This window comes from Camelus dromedarius, chromosome 17, assembly GCF_036321535.1.
Source record: "Camelus dromedarius isolate mCamDro1 chromosome 17, mCamDro1.pat, whole genome shotgun sequence".
Taxonomy (NCBI): Eukaryota; Metazoa; Chordata; class Mammalia; order Artiodactyla; family Camelidae; genus Camelus; species Camelus dromedarius.
In genome coordinates, this window is record NC_087452.1 from 40,050,969 (window position 1) to 40,056,540 (window position 5,572).

The 5,572-nt window shown below is 47.3% G+C and overlaps 1 long non-coding RNA gene and 1 other non-coding gene across 2 annotated transcripts; both read left to right on the forward strand.

Moving 5' to 3' along the window:
- The first annotated feature begins 1,525 nt into the window (after positions 1 to 1,525).
- Positions 1,526 to 1,716, forward strand: LOC116158377 (U2 spliceosomal RNA). Its single transcript, XR_004142686.1, has one exon. It is a non-coding gene; the product is annotated as a U2 spliceosomal RNA (small nuclear RNA).
- A 1,226-nt stretch (positions 1,717 to 2,942) lies between these two features.
- LOC135323316 (uncharacterized) lies at positions 2,943 to 4,839 on the forward strand. The gene is made up of 3 exons (XR_010384718.1): positions 2,943 to 3,214; positions 3,536 to 3,795; positions 4,641 to 4,839. It is a non-coding gene; the product is annotated as an uncharacterized LOC135323316 (long non-coding RNA).
- Positions 4,840 to 5,572: the final 733 nt, after the last annotated feature.

Consider the following 5,572-nt stretch of genomic DNA (forward strand, 5'->3'; position numbering starts at 1 on the left):
AGACCAAGACAGGCTAGCCTATGCTCAAAAGCAGGGATAAAAGAAATCAACTGTCTCCCTTTTCCCAGGGGCTGCAGTTTTATGAGACCCTATTCCTAAAGCTTAAGCAGGGAAAGACGCCTGATCAGCATCAGACATCAGCTTTATCCAAAACCCACAAACTACATCCCATACAAAATGTACTGTACTGCCATTTTAAGAAATAAGGAACAAACTATAGAAATGATCCTAATGCCAAATGCATCAACATGGGCAGACCTAGAGATTATCATATTAAGTGAAGTAAATCAAGTATCACTTAAATGTGGAATCTAAAAAAAAATGATACAAATGAACTTATTTACAAAACAGAAAGAGACAGACATAGAAAACAAACTTATGGTTACCAAGGCTGAAAGGGTGGAGGAGGGATAAATCACAAGTTTGGGATTGGCAGATATGGGCTACTATGTATAAAATAGATTAACAACAAGGTCCTAATGTATAACATAGGGAACTACAGTCAGTATCTTATAGTAACCTATACTGAAAAAGAATATGCATAAGAATATATACATATATAACTGAATCACTTTGCTGTACACCAGAAACTAATACAACATTGTAAATCAACTATACCTCCATTAAAAAAAAAAAAAAAAAGGAAGACCTCAATATGTTGACATGAAACCATAGCCAAGATATAGTGCATGGGGAAGAAAGCAAGTGACAGAACAATGTATTCAGGATGCCACCATTTGTGTATTTTAAAGGGATTTATATAAATATATATGCAAAGAACACCTCTGGAAAGATACATTAAAAACTGAAAAATGTAGGAGTCCCTGAGGAGGGAGCCTGGGGACTAAGGACTATTTCTACTTTTCACTGAACCAGCTTCACCATATCCCTGTATGACTTTTAAAAGGGGGGAAAGGAAAGGGAAACACGCTATTAAATTAAACAAAGAGGTCCATGAAAAATAATCTACGTGAATCCTATTTACCTGAGGAACTTGTTGAAAATGACAGCTCCAGTGGGTCTGCAAGGGGACTCTAGGCTCTGCATTTCTAGTCAGTGATTCTCATGTCAGCAGACACTGCTCTGAGAAAACCTACCACCAAGTGCTAGCCCATCATTGAGCTGCAGGGCAGGATGCTTAAGGCTCTGGAGGAACTGGCAGATTGGTGACGGGCAGTGCTGAGGGCGTCTGGGTATCAGTGCTGGGGCTGTCCATGGGAAGGCAGCATCTCTGCTCACCATGACACGACACTGAACAGCAAAGTAAGGTACAAGCCATTTCTTCTCCCCACTAACCTCTCAGATCCATGGCGACCATCTCACTGGAGAACATATTTGGCAGCAGCTTACTTTGTTTGCTTTCTCCTGTCCCTTTGTAGAGGATGCTCCCCTAACCTGAATGGTGAGCAAAATTAGAAGCAGCATGATTTTAAAAGAAAGGGAAAGCTGAAATTCACAAGCAGCACAAAATCTAAACTTGAACCCAATAGACCTTTGTAGCAATCTACAAAAAAAACCCAAGCAGGTCGCTTCTCGGCCTTTTGGCTAAGATCAAGTGTAGTATCTGCTCTTATCAGTTTAACATCTGATACGTCCTCTATCCGAGGACAACATATTAAGTGGATTTTTGGAGCAGGGAGTTGGAATAGGAGCTTGCTCCGTCCACTCCACGCAACGACCTGGTATTGCAGTACTTTCAGAAACGGTGAAAAACAAACAAACAAACCCAAGCAGAGACAGACAAAAAAAGCAACGGCAAACAATCTCCAAAGAGATTTAAAATTAACCGACATCTGGTCATAAAGTGGAGGAGTCTCCAGGCACCTAAACTTGCGGCAATAGTGGACTTCTAATGAATCTTGGGGACTCAGAGAATTGCAACGCCCACTGGGAAATAAGTAAGTCCCCATTTAATGGTGGTCATGCTGCAAAAGGCATTATTTGGTCCTTGAGATAGGTTTCCAGGCAAGAGAAACAGGTATAGAAGAAAAGCAGAGGAACCACTGTTTGTAGGCCAACCTGGAATTTTAATTCAGAGACTCCAGTTGCCCGGGCCAACACAGTTCTGAGGCGCTCTTAAGTGCGTCACAAACTGTAGCAGGTGCCGGCTACGGTACATATCGTAGGCAAAGGCCCCAGGAACTCTGTCCCCTAGAAGAGCAGGGAAGGAGGACGGGGTAACCAAATAAAATACGCATGCTGGGAGTCCTGAACCAGCTTGCACCCAGAGCTGGGGGCCCCACTGGACCCCAGGCCCACAGCAAAAACGAGAGAAAAGCCAACTTTGCCTCAACCTGATGGGGATAATGAGCCAGCTTCATTATAAGATTAGCTGCCGGGGTGAACACTCTTAATAATGCACATATCGCTATGACAACCACCCACTTCGGTACCTAAAGATAACTGCATGGCACGGCCACACTTCCTCGTTTGTAAAGAAATGCTGTTTCCAGTGAGGCCCACCACTTCGCTCCCCACGACGGCCTCCGGCGTTGTGCCGTGTGCGCGGAGCCGACCCGCGTGCACGTCTGTGCGTGTGCGCACGTCCGTGCGTGCGTGCACGTGAGTGTGCGGCTGGGCGGTAGGCGAGGAGCCCGGGCCCTCGTGGCCGTCCTGGTGGCAGGAATACCGCCTGGTGCTCAAGGTTGCTCAGATTTCTCTCGGGCCCAGGCACCAGAGCGTGTCGACATAATTATTCAGGAAGACAGACTTGGCCAGGATTAATACTGTGATTAATTATGGTGGGAGCCTCGACAAGCGAGGGCATGCCAGGGAGGGTCGGGGAGGGACCTGACAGCCCCTGGCTCAACAGCTCGCGGGCAGGACGGCCGAGGAGGGTGTTGAGTGGGAGCCGCATGGGCCTGACTGTAATGAGAAATGAGAAAAGTGCTGAAAAATTGATGGCGCCTGCAGATTGCGCAGGCTGGCGCACAGCGGGGGCCCTGCAGCCGGCGCGCCAGGCGCCGTATGCTAATGCAGGCGCCCGGGCCCGCGGACGGGAAGGAAGAAAAGCCCTCACAAAGGAGAGAAATGCAAATGACAGGCGCGGAGATCAGTGCCGAGAATCCCGGATTAACTGAGCGGAGCTGGTGCTCGCCTGAGTTTAACCCTTTCTGGATTGTGTCGGGGCTACACGGGGTTGCTGCCCTGAGCTCTGGTCTGGATCTGGGTCCCAGCCGAAGTGCGGGTGCAGGCAGACGTGGGAAGAACCAAGGTAACTAAAGGAAAAGAGGCTGGTGACTTCATTGGGAAAGGTCCTGGCGGGGGGATGGGGGGGAAGCAGTGACATCTAGGGTAGGAAATGCAGTGGCCCGGCCAGGCACTTTCTGGTACTGTTGGCCCCACAGGCAGCCAGAAAGGCTTCTACAAAGTGGGCAGTAAAAAAGGAGGCCAGGAAGGGGAAGCACGGGGTTGGGGGTGGGGGTTGGGTGCTGGAATGTCCAGCACCTTGATCTGGGTGGTGGATGTACGGATGGTTCCAGTATCACTTAAGTGATATTGTAAATACAGATGTGTGCACTTTCCTGTGTCTCAGTGATACTCCAATCAAAAATGCAACGAGGAAGGAAAGAAAATGAGGCCAGAGCAGAAGAGCAGAGACCCGGGTTAAAGCTTTGCAAACATAACCTTCTCTGGAAGAGAACAATGGAGGAAATACTTCATCAACACTGGGGCTCCCAAAACGCAAGTCAGGGTCCTGGTGCTGCTGGGGCCCTCCTGCTTTGGGACACAGCCTCTTTCAAAACATCACCATGATATGTACTTACGGAGAGGAAAACATTTACTAAAACCCATGTAAGCTTGTCCCCAGCCCTCCTTCTTGGGGAAGCTTGTTAGGATGGGAAGTCGGTAAGAACTCAGCAAGGAGTTGCAGGTATGCGATGCCAGGTCCTTAGGCCAGCCAGGAGGAAGAGAGGGGTCCAGAAATCCAGACAATAGAATTCCACGTAAATCATAGGCAGACCTGGGAAGATGCTGGTGATACAGGGTTACACGGCCCCAGGGGAATACATAAATTTGTATGTTCCAAAAGAGAACAGAATCAGAGATTATATTTATGTAATAAAGTTTAAGTTATTCACATTTCTATAATACTCATTTTTTTTAGGGCAGAATGACTATAGATCCAGCTATTAATAGTAGTTCTCTCCATGAGATAGGAGGACTTGGCCTTTCTCTATCGTGTTTGACTTTTTTTTTTTAATAATCAAGTACTAGGGAAAAAATGCGTAAGTTTAGTTTCATTTTGGAAGAAAAAAATGGCAGAGCAAATGGGAATCATGAGAGGCATGAGCTCCACCTTTCTGGTGACCTCATTCCCCAAGATAGCCTTCTGGGTGAGGAGTCATCTCCAAAGTTCTTCCCATTTTATGAGCAGCATTGCTCATAAGTCCTGAGCTTTCCCGTCTGCTTCGATAGGAGCCACTCTCCTTGTCCCCCCACCACCATCTTACACTCCAAGCATAGAACTAGAGGAGATTTGAGGGACTGCCTTCGTTGGGGGGTGGGGTGGGTGTGGAGGTGATGCTTATTGACTGCCTAATCGGTACCCAAGCTGTGACACGGGACTTCTGCCAAGTCCCGCCCTGTCATTTTCCTGATAAGGGAACCCTCTGTGAGCAGTTGTGTCTTGCCCACAGAAACTCTCCTGGGAGCATGTGGAAATGACTGTCCATCCCTGGATTATGGCCACACCATCTGTATCCCATCTCCACATCTCCCAGGTCCAGCACAGGGTCCAGACAGCAGCAGAAAGCCCACATCTGTGTTGGGAAAGAAATGAACTCTACGGCCAAGGAGAGGTAGGTGAATGTGTTCACACAGACACACACACCAGGAAAGGAGGCCACTTGGGTGCTAGCTGTATTTTTTCCCCTAGGACAAACGAAATAAGGCAGATTGTCTATGCTAGAGTTCCTCTGAACCAGAAATTACCATCTTTGCTCAAAGAGACAAGAGGATTACGAAACACTTTAATGTCCTTCTTTTCTCTTTTTACTGCAAAGCTCCGACGAACTCCAAACCCAGGGGTATTCACTGCAACACAACAGATTAACCAAATAGGACTGGAGAGTCATTAGGGATCTTTTTCCCTTTATACAAGCCCCTACTCGAGGACAGGGAGGAAGCCACCTTTGCTAAGGCGGACACAGCTTCACTGGGCACAGCAATTATTCTGAAAACATCTGGAGCATGAAATTTTAAAATGCCAGAATTACAGTGGGTTGAGCAGGTGCCGAGGGTATTCTTTGTGTGATACCACTGGAGAGGCCGGGAAGCTTTCCCAGGACATCAGATCTGTCCTCCTTCTCTACCTGTCCTGAAGCAATGGCTTGGGATTTGAATTCATTTGGGACAGGACTCTTCCTGTCCTTCTCAGACAAGAAGAAATCCAGAAATCACAGTGGGTTGCTTACACATCAACCCCATGGAAGGGCAGCCCGGTGTTTTTTCGCTTTCGGTTTCACAGATACAGTCACCTGACATTTAAAAACAAAAATAACAACAACAACAAAACCTCACCTGTGACGCTTTCACCAGCTCCTTACCCTGCAAATTGTTAAAAGACAAA